This window comes from Melanotaenia boesemani, chromosome 9 (assembly GCF_017639745.1).
Source record: "Melanotaenia boesemani isolate fMelBoe1 chromosome 9, fMelBoe1.pri, whole genome shotgun sequence".
In the NCBI taxonomy this organism is placed as follows: domain Eukaryota; kingdom Metazoa; phylum Chordata; class Actinopteri; order Atheriniformes; family Melanotaeniidae; genus Melanotaenia; species Melanotaenia boesemani.
In genome coordinates this window covers 1,760,039-1,777,679 of record NC_055690.1, presented here as the reverse complement: position 1 = coordinate 1,777,679, position 17,641 = coordinate 1,760,039, and the positions used below count along the sequence as shown (strand labels likewise).

The 17,641-nt window shown below is 45.3% G+C and overlaps 1 protein-coding gene across 8 annotated transcripts in view; it reads left to right on the top strand.

The window, feature by feature from the left end:
* The window catches only part of phldb1b (pleckstrin homology-like domain, family B, member 1b), a 125,058-nt gene that overhangs the window by 27,782 nt on the left and 79,635 nt on the right, over positions 1–17,641 (top strand). The gene's annotated exons all lie outside the window — the stretch shown is intronic.

Genomic DNA, 17,641 nt, shown 5'->3' with positions numbered 1-17,641 from the left:
GTGAGAAGTGAGGAATGAGGGGTGAGGAGTGAGGGGTGATGAATGAGGAAAGAGGGGTGAGAAGTGAGGAATGAGGGGTGAGGAATGAGAGGTGAGGAATGAGGATAGAGGGGTGAGGAATGAGGATAGAGGGGTGAGGAGTGAGGAATGAGGAGGGAGGAATGAGGAAAGAGGGGTGAGGAATGAGGAGTGAGAAGTGAGGAATGAGGGGTGAGGAATGAGGGGTGAGGAGTGAGGAAAGAGGGGTGAGGAATGAGGAGTGAGAAGTGAGGAATGAGGGGTGAGGAGTGAGGAATGAGGAGGGAGGAATGAGGGGTGAGGAATGAGGAGTGAGAAGTGAGGAATGAGGGGTGAGGAGTGAGGAATGAGAGGTGAGGAATGAGGATAGAGGGGTGAGGAATGAGGATAGAGGGGTGAGGAGTGAGGAATGAGAAGGGAGGAATGAGGAAAGAGGGGTGAGGAATGAGGAGTGAGAAGTGAGGAATGAGGGGTGAGGAATGAGGGGTGAGGAGTGAGGAAAGAGGGGTGAGGAATGAGGAGTGAGAAGTGAGGAATGAGGGGTGAGGAGTGAGGAATGAGGAGGGAGGAATGAGGGGTGAGGAATGAGGAAAGAGGGGCGAGGAATGAGGAGTGAGAAGTGAGGAATGAGGGGTGAGGAGTGAGGAATGAGGAGGGAGGAATGAGGAGTGAGAAGTGAGGAATGAGGGGTGAGAAGTGAGGAATGAGGGGTGAGGAGTGACCCTTTGAGTGAACTATCTGCTGAGCTTTTAGGGAAAAGCTGCTACCAGGAGCATCTTGTAGCGGCTGCTGGCGTTAGACTCTTTCTGCTGCTTCATCACCTTTTCTAACCTTTCATTTGTTAAAGCAGTTTTCTGTACATGATGCAGAGTGAGACCTCCTCCTCCTCCTCCTTCTCTACCAGTGTGTGCTAGCTTGCTATCATCCTCTGGTATGTGTGTGTGAACCATAGACTGTGTTTGAAAGATAGACGGAGCCTCTGTGACGTCACTTGTAGGTTTCTGAAGAGCAAAAGTGAAGCTCGTTGGGTGTTCCCATCTTCGCCACCTTGGCAGCGTCACGCGTCGTTCGTCCCGGAAAATCCAAAAATGGGCAAAGAGGTGGAGCTGAGAGAGGGACTGGGAAGGTGGGGGTGGATGATTGACAACCATCAAAATCCGAGCTTCCTGTAGCTAAGAGCTAACCCCAAGCAACGGTAGCTAACCAGCTAACGGAGGTAGGCGGGCTAAAGCTAAGGCGTAGTGTTAGTCGGCTGAAAACCGCGGTTGTGCTGCACTCTCCCTTCTTTCCGTGGATATTGGATACCTGTCAATCAAAAGGACACACCCCTAATTATGCCGAATTCCTAGATTAAATAACATCTAAATGGGTGAGTTAGAAAAAAATTCACCCCCCTCACAGTTGTCATGACGATAAACTTGACCTTTTAATCCTAAAATGGATTTTTAACATGTTTATTTCTGCTGTGAAGTTGGTCTTTTTAACATGGGAGTCTATGGGGATTTGCTCTGTTTTGGAGCCCCTAGTGGACGAGGGGGGAACTGCAAATTTTTGCACTTCCACATAGGGTTAACTTTTTTCAGGTGGAGGTTGCCACTTGGTGTGGACCCATGGAGACTCATCAGACCGGCAACGTTTCTCCATCAGTTTCCTGGTCTTAGCTGACAGGACCGGTGTGGTCTTCTGCTGCTGGAGCCCGTCTGCTTCAAGGCTGGATGTGTTGTGTCCAGAGATATTCAGAGAATACCCTTGGTTGGACTTGCTGTACCTTTCTATCATCTCCAACCACTCTGCCCATTCTCCTCTGACTTTGGTAGGAATTTACATCAGTAAATAAAAATAAATAAATGAATCAGATGATCAAGAGGAGCCTTACACCCATAAAGCTCCTCTTGGCAAAGCCAATTTGTTCGGCACAACACAGCAGCCAGACCATCATTCTGCTGTCACCGTGCTGGACAGGACAAGGTAGAAAAAAACTAAAAACCAAGACATTGTTAGGGGGAGTGTCCCACAGAGGTCTCTGGAAGACGTTCGTTTTCAGCATCATGTTACTGAGCGACATCTGAACAAGCCCACATTTCTAATTCATCAGCTCAATGAAACCTGGACGCAAAACGTGTTCATTACATGAGATTACAGAAATTTAGCAGACGCTTTTATCCAGAGAGGCTTACAGTGGTCAGGCAGTAACGCTAAGGGTTTAAGGACCCAACTGGAAGGTGTTAATGTTCGCCCCCTGGGGGAATTGAACTATGGTGTCCCGCATGGGACACAGATGAGATGCCAACTGAGCTATCCAGCCGCCATCATTAAAAGATAAACCGTTGCTACGCATCCTTAGTTTTGGTTGGGAGTCTTCATCGGTCCTTGTATGCTTAGGGGTTGGGAGTCTTCATCGGTCCTTGTATGCTTAGGGGTTGGGAGTCTTCATCGGTCCTTGTATGCTTGGAGTCCCTTAAGTGTGGGTTTTATTTTGATTATATTTATCCTCCATTTGGACTCTTGGAGTTTTAGTTTATGTGTCATCTTCTCCATTTTGTAGATTTCTTCAATGGTTGTTATGTATTGTTTCTTTGTTAGGCCTTCGGTCTTTGCCAGGTCCGAGTAATCACTGTTTTAGTTGTCACAAGCATTATCTTAATTAAGGACACATCTTCTTTACTTCTTCTCCTGTGAATGACAGAAATAGCAGGGCTGGCTTTGTCTCGGTACTCTACAGATCCTCATCAACTCAAACATCATCTCTAAAACCTTCTTCTTCTTGGACAGCTCCAGGATTCATGCAGACAGCCACTTGCACTTGCAGGCACTTATAGAAAATAAACATTTACTTTTTAAGATGGTGTTAAGAAATATCTTGCTATATTCCTCCAGCCGACACGCTCCAGATGTGTGACACGTCTTCTTTTTTCTTTTATGTATTTGGTGTCATGCTTCTCGTTAAGATTAAATGCTTCGTTCTTTGATGAGAGTATGCTAGTGCTTGACTTTTGTAGGGTTTTACAAAGATTTATTTCTGTGGTGGTATCCATCTGAATTTGTAGGTGTAATAGTCTCTGTAATAGTCTCTGGCTTGAAGTCTGTAGTCGCTGGGTTCCAGATCATATCCAATTCTTATTCTAAAGGAAGATTGTGGAAGCTTTCGCTTTTACAGATTTTACCTTCCAGAGTGCACCAGGCTGGAATTCCTTTATTCGCCCAGTCTTTAAATCTTGAATCCCACTGTGTCATCATGTGTTATCCACCTCAGTGCTCTGTTTAGTTTCTGTAATTTGTACAGTTTTAATCTTTCATACCAGCTGCTAGTGTATATGCTGGAACAGAATTTTCTTTCTTTAGTGATTTATATATCAAACCATTTCCAGTTGTAGTTTGGAGTAGTTTGGAGTAGGAATTGTAAAGGCGGATTTATGCTCATGTCTGCATAACCACCGTAGGCTCGGCGTAGGTCCACAGAGGCTTGACGTGCAGCTCTTCCAGACCTGACGTGCACCCCTGCTTTGCAGACGGTTACGAGGAGGTACTCCCCTGTGATTGGTCAGTTTGGGATCACATGTTGCCAGATTTGTGTGGTAACCACCGTTTTTTAAAAAACAATAAGTTAACAATAAGTTAATGAGAGGCTGATCGAATTATTTCTGTTTTTTTCCACAAGCTAATAAAGATTCTGAACCATACTGGAGCCATTGTAGTTTATAAACAGGAAATACCTTCCGAACTGAAGTGAACCATCAAAAGAACTCTGACCTGGTGAGTTTACCGGACAATACCACCCCTGCTGCCACCTTCAGGTTAGGAGGAGGAACTGCAACATGACACCAAAACAACGCGCACCCACCACGCTGGAGTGTGAAAGCAAACTCACCAGTGTCAGCTACGCCGTGGCCAACCGCATGCAGACGCAGCACAAGCATGAATCCACCTTAAGGAATCTCGATGTTTTCCATTTAGCCGTGTAGTCGCGTCTACACCAGCATGCGCTGCTCTCCGCCGAGCCACAGAATGACATGGTTTTAGTTCAGGGAGGCCATGCCTCCTCTGTAATGTTTCATATCTAATTCTTGGTCTCGCTCCTCCCCGCATAAAGCTGGATATAATTTTGTTCCATTTTATAAATTGTTCTGGTGGAACTTCCACTGGTAATGCTTGGAACAGGTATAATAGTTTCACTGGTATATTGATTTGAATTATTTTAAGATTTGAGTTGAAGTCCAAGGGCAGGGAAGCCCAGCTTTCTTTCTTTTTGTATTTCAGAGTTGATTACCTCATTTACACTAATAATTCAGAGGTTTGCCAAATTCTGTGATATTTTCACTCCAAGATATTTAATCGGACTTGTAGCCCAATTAAGTTTAAATTTATTCTGAATTTCTAAAGAAGGTTTGTAATTTATTATAAGTTACTGAATTTTTAAAATATTTATCTTGTATCCAGAGCTGACCAAGTCTGGAAGTGGTGTTGGGTTGGTCGAGGAAGCCACTCAATCATCTGCAAATCTTCCAGTTTTACATTCCTCTCCTCCAGCTGGAATTCCTGTGACGTCTTGACTTTAACGCACAGCTTGTGCTAAAGGCTCAATAAGACAGTGGAAAAGAACTGGTGAAAGGCTGCAACCCTGTTTCGTCCACCTTTGTAGTTCAACTCTGTTAGTCAAGCTGCCAGATATTTTCATTTTGGCTGTGGGAGCACTAGAGAGAGTTGTGCTTCTCTGTACAGCTTTTTCATTAAGTCCTAGTTTATCTAGTCTAATACCTTTCCAGCACCTGAACTCACCACCGTGGCAGTGTGCTGTTGGGTGTTCTCCTCATACTGTCCTGTGTGTGACGTACTTTAACAAATCCTGTTTGATCCTTGTCCATTATTCCTGTTTGGAAAATGTTCATTCTTTTGGCTGTTATGTTTATATTTTATAGTTTATATTTAGCATTTATCTGAATCGCATTTATTTATGGGTAGTTACCACAGTTGTCTTTATTTTCTTCAGGTTTAGCGTCTGCTGGTATAATTGCTTCTGACCGTGATGGTGGTCTCTTATTGTTAAGAATCCAGTTCAACGTGGTTTGCAGTATTACTGACAGCTGTTCTTGGAAAGTGTTGTACCACCCTGCTGGGAAGCCGTTTCTTCCTGGAGATTTGCTGTTTTTGAGTGACTTTATGTTTTGTTTAATTCCTGTATTGTAATATCCACTATGATTACATTAATCTGGGATTTGCCAGTTACTGGTGAATCCAGCTTGTCATTATATCTCACTCAGCTGCTTCTGGTTGTCTTCAGGGTAGAAAGTTATTTTATTTGTTGTAGGATTTTTTTTTTTTCCCCAACTTTGTTTATTTAACATTTTTGAACATTGGCACACAGCAAACAAAATATACAAAGATGACATAATTAAAGGAGTAAAGGACCATATGACATATGACATATGAAAGACCCACCCAACCACCCTTTAAACCAGCCGTCTACAACACACACACACATACATACACATGAAGGAGGGTGGGCAAGTTTCCAATTAAGCAAAATCAACTTACCAACCAAAGAGTTGTAAATATGACAACACACTTCAACACCTTGGGAAAAGTCCAAATTGGGGGGAGTTGGTTAGGGGCAATTGTGCACCCATAGGCCTCACCTAAAGTAGCAAAAACATCAGACCAGAATGGCGTCAGTGTAGAATATGACCAAAACATATGTACATGATTGGCCGGGGATAGGTGACATCTGTCACAGGCCCCACTAATGGAAGGGTACATTTTTGCTAATCTGGCATTCGTGAAGTTGGTTCTATAAAGACCTTTACACTAGATCAGTCTATGATGGGCGCATATAGAAGACAAATGAACCAGGGATAACGTGGAGTCCCACTGCTGTTCAGTCACTGTGATACCAAGACTATCTTCCCAAATGGTTTTAGTAGCAGTAAGTGGCGACGAGGCAGCCACCTGCATGGAACTGTAGAGAGCAGAGATGAACCCCTCTGCAACGGGATTGGTGCCAAGAAGGTAGCCAGCAAGGTTTCAGGAGGGCGGTTCAGAAAATAAGGAAATAGTTTTTTCACATAATCCCTGATCTGAAAAAAGCAAAGAAGGTGGTGGTTAGGCAGGCTGTATTTAACAGCAAGTTGAGTGAAAGATGAGAAAATATTGTCAGTATATAGGTCAAAAACTGACTTGATGTCGTTGTTGTGCCATATCCGAAATGCAGAGTCTTCTCTAGAGGGTTCAAAAATCAATTTCTATAAACCAAAGCCATAGACAAAGGGCCAGAAAGACCAAAGTACTTTCTAATCTGAGTCCAAATCTCCAACGAAATGCATACTAACAGAGAACCGGACAGACGCAAAGGCGGAAGTGGGAGTTGAGAGCACAGAGCAGATCCCAAGGAGAATGGCACAGAGTCCTGTTCCAGACACACCCAGGCAGGTACGGAATCATGATCATCATTTCATGCTGGAACAAATAAGGAAATTTTGGGAGAACCACCATCTTGACCAAACTGATACGGCCAACAAGAGAGAACAGCAGAGTCAACCAGCGGGCAACGTCCTTCTCAGTTCGTTCAATCTGGAGAAAAGTTGCCGCGATATAAATCAGACAAGGACGTGGTGACATGGACCCAACCCAAAAACTTTGGAAAGAATTTTGAAATAAACATTCAGGATCTCGGCCTATAGCTGCTACAGAGCATTGGGTCTTTGTCCTGCTTCAGGAGAAGTGAGATGGTGGCCTCCGACAGGGTATCGGGGAGGTGACCAGAGATGAATCCTTCATTGTACATGTCACGCAGAAGAGGGGCCAGTAGACCAGAAGAAGTATAGGATTCAGCTGTAAATCCATCAGGCCCAGGTGATTACCAGAGTGAAGTGAGCTAATGGCCTCCTGAAATTCTGCTGCAGTAATGAGCCCACCCAGAGTCTCCGCTACATCGTCACCTATTTGGGGAAAGATGACATTATCGATTACGTCACTGGGGGGCAAGGGATGGTCAGACGTATATAAGATGGAGTAGAACTCGGAATCATAAAAGTGCTGTTTGGACCTGAGTAGCAGCGTTTGGACTTTAGCAGTGGAAATAAGATCAAACTTCACTTGTAACCGAAGAAGCTCCCTATAAAGATCTGTATCAGGATTAGCCGTGTAACGTCCATTTATGTCTTTTATGGCCTTAAGGAGTTCAGAAATAAAAGAGATAAGTTGGCCCCTGATGAAAGCTTTGGATGCCTCCCAAAGAGTATCTCTACATGTGTCATGCAGATCGTTCAGCTCCACAAACAATGAAATCTGACATTTTAAGAACTGTCTATAACTTTTCTCCATCAAGAGAGCTAAGTTAAATCTCTAAACATTTCAAGGACTATTCTGGTTGAGCAAAATCAAATCAAGGAAGGTAGGAGCATGGTTCGATACTGCAGTGCCATGATAATCCATAGAAAGAAGCGCAGTGGAGCGCAGTTTAGTGTTCAATAAAAAGAAGTCAATGCGAGTGTAAGAGTGGTGGACATTCGAAAAAAAAGGAGAACGCTTTAGTCTCAGGAAATTTATACCTCCAAGGATCTGTCAGGTGAAACTGTCGTGAAAGAGTTAGTAGCGACTTAGCCGATTTGGTCAAAGAGACAACCTTAGTTGACGACCTGTCTAGCAGTGGGTCTTATACGAAATTGAAATCACCGCCCATAATTTTATGGTGGTTCTCCAGATCAGGAAAGGATGTAAATAACCTTGTCACAAAATGGTAATCATCCCAATTAGGCCCATAAACATAGATCACTAAAATGGGAACATCTCAGAGACCATTACATACCTACCGTTGGGATCTGAAGCAGGAACAAAGGGAAAATCTTTACGAATCACTATTGTGGTGCCTCTGGCTGAACCGTTAAATGTGAAGTGGAACACCTGCCCAACCCATTTCTTTTTAAGTCTCACCACCTCCCTGTTACATAGATGTGTTTCTTGTATAAAGTGTATGTCACCCTTCACCTTGTTACAAGTGGGCCAGGATTCTTCCCAATTTAATGGCACTCTTCAGTCCCTTCACATTACAAGAGATAAACCTCACTCTACCACTCATATCATACATACCTTAAAAAACAAAGAACCAAAAGGTAGGAGTCGGTTCCAAAGCTGTAGAAGACTGGAGGAAGAGGGGAGAGAGGGAAACAAAACACACAAACAAACAAACAAAAAAACAGAATCCCTATATAGATGGGGGAGGTCCCACAGACAGACAAACATGCATATCCCAAATACACCCCGCGACTAGAGTTACTCCCATATGAAAAACAAAATTGAGTGTCCATTGCACTATGGTGCTAAATATAACACCAGTAAGACTTTCTTATGTGCAACAGCCCTAAATCCAAACAACAAAATAGACAAATAAAAAATGAAAACACATGCCATAATGGCCCCCGAGCGATCATTCATCAAATCCAGAAAATACGGCAGGAAACTGCAGCCATTTTAAACCAAGAAGCTACAATCATAGATACTATATAGTAGCAAAAAAAAGCAAAAAACGCTGCGCATGTCATGTAGAAACAGCCCTTAAAGGTAACATAGGAGACAACATAGAGCTATGGTATTAGCCATTTAACCTAAAAAAAAAAAAAAGGGGGGGGGGGGGGGGCGTTATAAGGACAGCTGCACAGTAACAAAGATATATTTCACCCATCCCCAGCTTCATCCACCTCCATCTGGCAGGAATCAGCAGGCTCTGACTCCGCGTGAACCGGGAAAGAACGAGATGTGATTAAATCTGTAGCTTCTTGAGCTACCCTGTGTAACGATGAAAAGTTTAGCTGGGTAGCGAAAAGCTGGCTTGAGGCTGATGTTGTATAGCTCCCTCATGTCATCTCAACATTTGGCGCTGTGCTCCAACATGTCCAGGCAGTAGTCCTCAAAGATCTTTATATTTTAGCTTACCCCGAAGTCTTCGGGCCGCACGCGCCACTGGCTCCCTGGCTGAAATCGGTGGAAACATCTAACCATGGAACGTGGTCGCTGTGAGGGGCCCGGCTTAGTAGCCAGGGAGTGATGGGCCCAATCCAGTTCAGGCGGCGATGTCAATATATCCTTCGCAAGCAACTCAAGAAGCAACCGGAAGAAAAACGCAGTTGGTTGGGGACCCTTGATTTTCTCTGGAAGGCCCATAATGCGAACATTAGTACACCGGCTTCTGCCCTCGAGGTCCGTTAGCTTAGCCTTCGACCTAGCGTTGTCCGCTAGCAGAGCCGTAAGCTTTGACTGAGCATCATACCAGTCGCTGTCAGCAGAGTCCGCAAACTCCTACAGTCTGGCAAAACAGTGTTGAAGGTCGTTAATGGTGATCTGGAAAGTATCCAGTTTAGATTCAAGTCTGGCATACATCTCCCTAACTCTGCCAGGAGCACCGCTTTGTGTTCGGCTAGCTCCATTGTTAGCAACACCATTATGGAGCCAGCAAGATCTTCCCGTTTGTGTTCAACCTGATTTCTTAGACATTTTCAAAAACAAAATAAAAAGAAATTAAAACAGACAGACTGCATGGTACAGTGAAGGCCACTGTACACTAAGAATAAGCTTGAAATAATGTAATAACCACATACAAGTTATAAAGTCAGGAAGTGCAGGCTAGTACGACTACTCCATGCAGCTGCTAGAGCGGAAGTCTTTTAGGATCTTTAATTCTGTGTACCAACATCTTTTCCCTTTGTTTTCTGGTGTGTCTTGCTAGGACTTTGGATGCTCTTGGTCCCGTCTCATAATAGGTCTGTTTTAAAAATAAAAGTTCTGTCATCTATTTTTTTGGGGATTTTTTTAATGTGGTTGTAGATGGCTTGTTCATTTGTATTTTAAAATTTTATCTCTAGTTTTCTAAGTTCATCCTGATTGTTTCTAGGTTTTTTTTCTTTATTGATGCAGTTTTTGCCATTAACTTTCCCCGAGTATTCCTATATTTATAGCTTCTCTTCCTGGGATTTAAATGCAGGTTCAGGGTCACTGGGTTATGGTCTTTGACGTCTGCTCCGCGTTGTTTATTACTCTGGTGTAAACCCTATGTTTGTAAGTAATATGTCTAATCTTTCCTACCTGGGTTGAGACATCTACCAGCTCCATTTCTTCCATATGAACCTTTAACATCCTGGTTTTCTGATGCTTTTGTTGTTTTAGGCTAGACGTGTCCAATTTGTGGTTCACTATTGCCTTGAAATCACTCCCACACATACACCCTCTGATTGTAGAGCTAATTTATTAAATAGTGTCTTGAATCAACCATCACATTATCTATCCTTTAACTATGACATACCTTCCTTCTTTGTCACTATATGTTTTTAAAATTCATTCATTCTCTGTACCACTTGGTCCATTACGGGTCGTGGTAAGCTGGAGCCTATCCCAGCATTAACAGGTGAGAACCAGGGTACACCTGGACAGGTCACCAGTCCATCACAGGGACAAACAACCACACACACTCCTAGGGAGAATTTAGAGTTATCAATTAACCTAACATGCATGTCTTTGGACGGTGGGAGGAAGCCGGAAAGAACCCACGCATACACGGGGAGAACATGCAAACTCCACACAGAAAGGCCACCGCCCTCAAGGTTCGAACCTCCCCCCCAGCCGAGATTCGAACCAGCAACCTTCTTGCTGTGAGGCTGCGGTGCTAACCACCACACCACCGTGCAGCCCTCCCTTTTTTTTTATTTTACTGAATTAGTGATCAATATGTCAGCCCCTCAAAGAAATCCTGAAAGGCAAATTTCTTTAATGAACAGGCGTGTTCCCTGAACAAAACTAATTTGTGCCTTTCTTTTGGAGTCTTGCCATGGCTTTTACTCTTTTTATAGGCGTCTTCAGTCCGTGCACGTTGACTTTTACACCATCGTATGTCATCTAGGGCTGCAACGATTAGTCGACGTTGTTGACAATAGTCGACAATAAAAATAGTCGACAACGTATTTAACCGTGGACTATTGTTTGGCAAAAAAAACAAACAAAAAAAACTACAGAGTGAGACATCGTCTTCTATTTTTATCTCTGCTGAGAGTTGCACATGCGCAATAAAGTCCGCCAGGGGAAAAATATGGTGGCGGACCAGGGAGGAAAACCGCAGCAGAGATCGTTAAAAGTGTGGGATAACTTCACGTTAAACTTACAAAATAAATTCAATACATGTGAGGTTTGTAAAGTGGACCTTGTGTACCACGGAAGTACGTCTGCAACGCTCAAACATTTAAAGAGGAGGCACGTCGGACTTACATAACAACCTCATGCAAGATTTCAAAGCTGAAAGTGAAATAAGATCCATTTATAATAATCATGAGATACAAAATCCGATTGGTCGAGTAGTCGTTTTAATAGTCGGTGACTAATCGACCATCAGAATAGTCATTAGTTGCAGCCCTAATGTCATCATGTAAATCAGATTTCCCACATAAAAAAAACCTACACACATGACAAAACAACATTGTGACTTCCATATGCAGGTTTTTGTCTCCACATCCGAGTCCCTGTTAGTGGGTTGATGAGGAGTCCCCAACCTCTATGAGGGCTCAACCCTAGACCTGTCCATACACCCTGATCTTGGATGTCCTGTAAGCCTCGAAAAGTCCAACATAAATACTGAATAAAGACTTCTCCCCAGTGATCTATTGTATGTAAACGAAGCAGTATAAATATAATACTCATGTTGTTATTTATTATTATCAGTCACTCTTTTTTTGATTTGTTACCTGCATGTGTTGCTCCACACTCTAGTGTGAGATTTTAATCAATCCTAATCACACTTTTCTCTCAAACCTAAGTATTCTCTTTCTCTCATTATGTGGTATTGATCGGTGTGCTGCCATTTTTCAGTCGTTTCCATCCCTGGGTTGATCGGGTCGCCGGCCTTCGTGCACTTTGTTGAATCTTGTTTGAGGCCCCGGTGTCTCCACGCGTCCCCTCTCTTGCAGATCGCTGGCTGCTCTGGCGTCCTCGTAGCTCTTCACGCCATCGCTCCAGTGGATTCAGATCGTGGTGTCCTTCTGTTTCTTTGCTCCTGATATTCTGACTATAACACACAACCTCTTGCTTTGGAAGTAGGGATAGCTCTTCCTACAGAGTGAGTGACAGCAGTGACAGCCAATCACATTAGCAGGAAATGAAAGCTCAGAGCCAATCAGAACAGCTGAAATGGGTCATAAAGCGGGACTTTACAGCACCAGGTTGCAGATTGAGAGCCCTGCTGCTGTCCCTTCTAATGTCCATACCCAATTTTACACCCATGCTCACTAAATTTTCTCTTTCTTTGTAAATGTCCGGAGCTACAGGTTATCCAGCTACAGGTTTATCTCCATAATGCAGGTCTGGGTTTTACCTGATTGATTAGGATCTTCTGGCTTAATAGACAGATAATCTGCTCAAGAATGGACACAGAAATGGTCCCAACACAGAACTCTGAGGAAGACATAAGACAACACAATCTTTCTGATAAATATGACTTGAACCAGTTCATCCCAGTAACCTTGTACAGACTCTCTGTTCAGATATTGTGATCAAATGCAGAACTGAGCTCTAAGCTCAAAAACAGGATCATAAGTAGCTTTAACAGCGTTTCCATACTATGAATGGACCAGTGTCTCCTGTAGGAAGTCGAGTCATGAGCCTGGCTGTGTATAACGTGCTGCTGCTGCACAGATATTTTTATATATAACAGCAGTTCTTTGTCACACGCACATTTGAACAAACTGTGGATGAACTCATCCTGCTACAATGTGAAGTGTTCTCAGTACCAACCACCTCTGGATCCTCTCATCTAATCTTCTGGGAAATACATAAGCTGACACACTGGAAAGATTTAATGTGGTTATTATGGTGAGGCAGAGGGAGGTGAGAGAGGGAAAAGAAACACCCGTATGTACGGAGGTGATGGAATATTTGGATTTATTTCATATTTCAAGCTCAGCCACAGTACCCTGAAGGTATGATTTAATATAAAGTGTAATTGGCCAGAGTGGTCCCACACGAACATTAACAGGGATTCATGTCTGTCAGCTCTGGCATCCGGTCAACAGTTGTGTTAAAACTTCCTGAATTTCATTAGATTTGTCTTTTTTTTCAAATGCAAATCTCAGTTTCAGGTATCGTGCAGGTACGCTTCTAGAATAGGGGGTTGGAAATAAAAATACTGGTATCAGCTCTAAAAATAGTGCAAGTTTATTGGATATCTTTTCATGACGATGACTGAAACAAGAAAAAGGGAATGAAAGTTCATTCATGCTTTAGCATGGAAACGTCTCAAAGATTTTTTTAAAGCTGAAATTTACAATAAAAATGTATAAATATAACGGTTTTGGATATTGTTAGAATTTATATACAGTTTGTGAGACCTGTTGCATTATTTTATGGTAAAACTTTGCTTAAAACTCTGTTCACAATCCGATACGTGTCTTTTGCCCGGTGAACTACAATAATTCAGTCGTATCAAACGATGACCAAAAGCACAGATATGCAAATTATTTCCTGTTACATGTTGTTGAAAGGCCAAATAAAGACTTTTCAACCCATTATGTCGTTGTTTGTCGGGCTTTAAAGGCTTAATGAAGTTTTGAACAGAAGGGATTAGTCTCATTTAGGGGTTTTTTGTGACGAGCCAGAATTGATGATTTCTGTCCTCTGTGGTTTTTTTGTCTGACTTTCATTTATGCAAATTAGTTTATGAGGTTTGAAGATGTGACTTCACAGCTGAGTGTAACTGTCACATGATGTTTACATGCCTGTAGACATGAAAGTAGGACTGTAAGACTCTGCGAGAAAATAGAGGCTGGGACAACATGGACGCTGGGACAACATGGACGCTGGGACAACATGGACGCTGCGAGAACGTGATCGTTGCAACAACATGGACGTTGCAACAACATGGACGCTGGGACAACATGGACGCTGCGAGAACGTGATCGTTGCAACAACATGGACGTTGCAACAACATGGACGCTGGGACAACATGGACGCTGGGACAACATGGACGCTGCGAGAACGTGATCGTTGCAACAACATGGACGTTGCAACAACATGGACGCTGGGACAACATGGACGCTGCGAGAAAGTGGAGGCTGGGACAACGTGGAGGCTGCGAGAACGTGAACGTTGCAACAACATGGACGCTGGGACAACATGGACGCTGCGAGAACGTGAACGTTGCAACAACATGGACGTTGCAACAACATGGACGTTGCAACAACATGGACGCTGGGACAACATGGACGCTGGGACAACATGGACGCTGCGAGAAAGTGGAGGCTGGGACAACGTGGAGGCTGCGAGAACGTGAACGTTGCAACAACATGGACGCTGGGACAACATGGACGCTGCGAGAACGTGAACGTTGCAACAACATGTACGTTGCAACAACATGGACGCTGGGACAACATGGACGCTGGGACAACATGGACGCTGCGAGAACGTGAACGTTGCAACAACATGGACGTTGCAACAACATGGACGTTGCAACAACATGGACGTTGCAACAACATGGACACTGGGACAACATGGACGCTGGGACAACATGGACGTTGCGAGAACGTGGAGGCTGGGACGACATGGACGCTGCGAGAACATGAACGTTGCAACAACATGGACGTTGCTACAACATGGACGCTGGGACAACATGGACGTTGCGAGAATGTGGACGCTGGGACAACATGGACGCTGCGAGAACGTGAACGTTGCAACAACATGGACGTTGCAACAACATGGACGCTGGGACAACATGGACGCTGAGACAACATGGACGTTGCAACAACATGGACGTTGCTACAACATGGACGCTGGGACAACATGGACGTTGCGAGAATGTGGACGCTGGGACAACATGGACGCTGCGAGAACGTGAACGTTGCAACAACATGGACGTTGCAACAACATGGACGCTGGGACAACATGGACGCTGAGACAACATGGACGCTGCGAGAAAGTGGAGGCTGAGACAACATGGACGCTGCGAGAACGTGAACGTTGCAACAACATGGACGCTGGGACAACATGGACGCTGGGACAACATGGACACTGCGAGAACGTGGAGGCTGGGACAACGTGGAGGCTGGGACAACGTGGAGGCTGCGAGAACGTGGACGTTGGGAAACGTGGACGCTGGGACAACATGGACGTTGCGAGAACGTGGAGGCTGGGACAACATGGGTGCTGCGAGAATGTGAACGTTGGGAAACATGGACGCTGGGGCAACATGGACGCTGCGGGAACGTGAAGGCTGGGAGAACATGGAAGCTGGGAGAACGTGGACGCTGCGAGAAAGTGGAGGCTGAGACAACATGGACGCTGCGAGAATGTCAACGTTGCAACAACATGGACGCTGGGACAACATGGACGCTGGGACGACATGGACGCTGCGAGAACGTGGAGGCTGGGACAACGTGGAGGCTGCGAGAACGTGAACGTTGCAACAACATGGACGCTGGGACAACATGGACGCTGCGAGAACGTGAACGTTGCAACAACATGGATGTTGCAACAACATGGACGCTGGGACAACATGGACGCTGGGACAACATGGACGCTGCGAGAATGTGGACGTTGCAACAACATGGACGCTGGGACAACATGGACGTTGCGAGAACGTGGAGGCTGGGACGACATGGACGCTGCGAGAACTTGAACGTTGCAACAACATGGACGTTGCTACAACATGGACGCTGGGACAACATGGACGCTGCGAGAACGTGAACGTTGCAACAACATGGACGCTGGGACAACATGGACGCTGCGAGAACGTGGAGGCTGGGACGACATGGACGCTGCGAGAATGTGAACGTTGCAACAACATGGACGCTGGGACAACATGGACGCTGAGACAACATGGACGCTGCGAGAAAGTGGAGGCTGAGACAACATGGACGCTGCGAGAACGTGAACGTTGCAACAACATGGACGCTGGGACAACATGGACGCTGCGAGAACGTGGAGGCTGGGACAACGTGGAGGCTGCGAGAACGTGGACGTTGAGAAACGTGGACGCTGGAACAACATGGGTGCTGCGAGAATGTGAACGTTGCAACAACATGGACGCTGGGACAACATGGACACTGGTGCAACATGGACGCTGCGGGAACGTGAAGGCTGGGAGAACGTGGAGGCTGCGAGAACGTGAACGTTGCAACAACATGGACGTTGCAACAACATGGACGCTGGGACAACATGGACGCTGCGGGAACGTGAAGGCTGGGAGAACGTGGAGGCTGCGAGAACGTGAACGTTGCAACAACATGGACGTTGCAACAACATGGACGCTGGGACAACATGGACGCTGCGAGAACGTGAACGTTGCAACAACATGGACGTTGCAACAACATGGACGCTGGGACAACATGGACGCTGCGAGAACGTGAACGTTGCAACAACATGGACGTTGCAACAACATGGACGCTGGGACAACATGGACACTGGGGCAACATGGACGCTGCGGGAACGTGAAGGCTGGGAGAACATGGAAGCTGGGAGAACGTGGACGCTGGGACAACATGGACGCTGGGGCAACATGGACGCTGGGGCATCATGGACGCTGCGGGAACATGGAAGCTGGGAGAACATGGACGCTGGGGCAACATGGACGCTGGGGCAACATGGACGCTGGGGCATCATGGACGCTGCGGGAACATGGACGCTGCGGGAACATGGACGCTGGGGCAACATGGACGCTGGGGCATCATGGACGCTGCGGGAACATGGAAGCTGGGAGAACATGGACGCTGGGACAACATGGACGCTGGCGGTTCTCTCTGGATTTTTAGCCCCCATCCTGGACTGCGGTCCGGCGTCTTGCTTTTATTCCGTTGCTGGTTTCAGCCTTCGTTTACCTGCCAGCCCTGTTAGCGCTGTTAGCATCTGTGGTTATTAAGGGGGGTTAGGGTTGGAGAGAGGAGAAGTGTGGAGAACATAAACGTGGGTTATTGAAAAGTTGTGCTCTGTCCACGGACTTCAACCTTCAGCTCTCCTCTCCTAGCTCAGAAAGCAGCAAAGCCTCACATTGCTGGAAACTGAAACCAAGAGCAGCTCAGTGCAGCATTGCTGATGTGGATCCACAGTTGAAGAAGAAAAACTTGCCACAAGCAAGTCACATCTGCCTTTTTGTCTAAAGCGTGACCCTTACACGTCATCTCCCAGAATGCATTGCACAAGAAAAATAATGGCAACCTCTGTAGTTCAGAAACGTAGTAAAGTATACATTTTTTTATGTAATTATAATTTTTATGTGTAAGAAACAGTTGGTTTTATTAGAACAGGGCAATAACTACGTGTTTAGGTGTGCTAAAAGTGTGCTAATAGCCGGGGTTGCTTTTCAACTTAAAGTCGCTGCTGTGTTTGCTCCTGATTTAAATCAGCATCATCAGCTTGACTCTTCACCTTGAGGACTGCTTCCTCTCTGAGCTGCACTTTCTGCTCTTTAATCCACTTAGTTAGATCCTGCATCTTCATCAGAGATGGTGACGGTGTCCTTGTGGGAAGGTGGTGCTGATCTCTATGGCTCGTGTCCTTCCTGATCTGAGGCCATATGGAAGAGTGTGCAGGTAGAGGGGTTGATGAGTGCAGATTGTGCTGAAGGCTGGCTGCTGTCGGACACTCTTGAGGACATGTCTGACAGCTG